The following is a 2,184-nucleotide window of genomic DNA, read 5'->3' as shown; positions in this document are numbered from 1 at the left end:
CTCTTTTGTAAATCAATGTTGCGTAGAGGTGATATATTTTATTATTCTTACCAAGAATGGACATCTAGCTTTGTTATTTTTTTATTTTATTAATATATTCATTTCTCTTTATTATTTTCTTGTTTCTACTTTATTTGTGTTTAATTTGTTCTTTTTCTACCTTATTAATATAAAACTTGGATCATAAACTCCTATAAAATAGGAGTTTTTCTTCTTTTCTAATATAAGCATTTAAAATTATAAACTTCCTGCTGAGCTATGCTTCAGGTAAATACCAAAATTTTTGACAAGTTGTTTTCAATTGTCATTCAATTAAAAATATTTGAAAGTTCTCTAATAATTTATTATTTAATTCACTTAGAGTAATTTAGAAATACATTGCTTAATTTCCAAATATTTGCGGATTTTCTAAATATCTTTAAATTTTTTTAAATTTAATTTTGTTTTTGTAAGAGAATATACTCTAAGATTTCAATCATTCAAAACATTTCTGATATCTGTTTTTTGTCCCAGTATAATTATCTTGATTAATATTCCATGTATTGATTAGTATTGATTAGTACTAATCTTGATTAGTATTCCATGTACACTTAAAAATATATATATTCTTCAGTTGTGAGTTTGGTGTTTTTTAGAAATATCAGTGAAATCAAGATGCTTGGCAATCTTGTTCATCTACACCCTTACAATTTTATTGTTTGTTATTTTATTAATTAGAGGATGTAGTGTTGCAAACTCCAACTATGATTGTATATTTGTCTTAAGCACATATATATAATGTCTTTCTGATGAATTGACCCTTTAATCATAAATGTTTCTGTATATCTCTGGTTATACTCCCTCCCTGTCTTGAGGTTTATTTATTTTGTCTGAAGTTCTGGTCACTCCAGTTTTCCTCTTATTGTTTGAATAGCATAGCTTTTTAACTTTCACTATATCTATTTCTGTATTCAAAATATTTTTCTTCTAGAAAGCATTGAGTTGGGTCTTTTAAAATCCAGTCTGACAATCTCTTCCTTTTAATTGGAATTATTCTATTTACATTTAGATTGATGATTGATATGATTTATTTAGTCTGCCATTTTGTTATTTGTTTTCTAGTTGCCCCGTCTATATTTAGTTCTTTTGTGTTTCTTGTTTTTTTTTACTTGCCTCTTTATGTGTTAATCAAAATTTCATAATTCAATTTAAATTTCTCTTTCTTGGGCAGCCCAGGTGGCTTGGTGGTTTAGCGCCACCTTCGGCCCAGGACCTGATCCCGGAGACTCGGAATCGAGTCCCACATCAGGCTTCCTGCATGGAGCCTCCTTCTCCCTCTCTCTCTCTTTGTGTGTGTCTCTCATAAATAAATAAATAAATAAATAAATAAATAAATAAATTTAAAAAATAATGAATTTCTCTTTCTTTAGTGGCTACTCTAGGGAATGTATTATATATGCCTAATGTATCACTTAGACTTAACGTACTATTTCACAAAACACAGGAAAGTTTAATCACAACAGTTCTCTTTAGCTTCCATCATGTGTGGTAGTGTTGTCACATTATATTTACAAGTTATAAACCCCATAATATGCTACTGCAACTTCTACTTAACTTCTACTTAATGTATTTTAACAGTTGTAAACATTATTTGCAATTTTCTCTTCAAATATTACTTCTCTCCCATTTTCTCTCTCCTGTTCTTGAATTCCACTTCCAGGCATACCAATCCTTGCCATTTCTTCTGCATTTACTTTCTGTATGCATATTTTCTACTGATAACCTCTTCTAGTTATCTTATCCTTTCTTTTGCTATCTTACATGAAGCCTACCCAGGTCTTAATTTCAGTATGTATATTTTTCATCCTTGGAATTTTTATTGGATTTTTCTCAAAAGATACTAAATTGTTGGTGATATTGTCTGTTTTTTCCATCTCATTAAAAACATTTTCCTTTTTCCCTCCAACATAAAAATTGTATTTATTTTAAAGTCCTTTTCTGCTAACTCCAATAACTGAATCATTTGTCAGTTTCTTTCTATTTATCTTTTTTCTCTTGGATTTCAGTCATTTGGTCATATCTCTTGAGAAACTTGATACTATTTTATTGATGCTTATTTAACACCTAATGCATGTGAGACATTTTGTATGAACATTTTGTAGGAAAGCCTCTGGCTTATACTGTCAACCTTCAGACTGAGTTTAC

This window comes from Vulpes vulpes, chromosome 5 (genome assembly GCF_048418805.1).
Source record: "Vulpes vulpes isolate BD-2025 chromosome 5, VulVul3, whole genome shotgun sequence".
Classification (NCBI taxonomy): Eukaryota; Metazoa; Chordata; class Mammalia; order Carnivora; family Canidae; genus Vulpes; species Vulpes vulpes.
Note: the sequence above shows the minus strand (reverse complement) of the source record.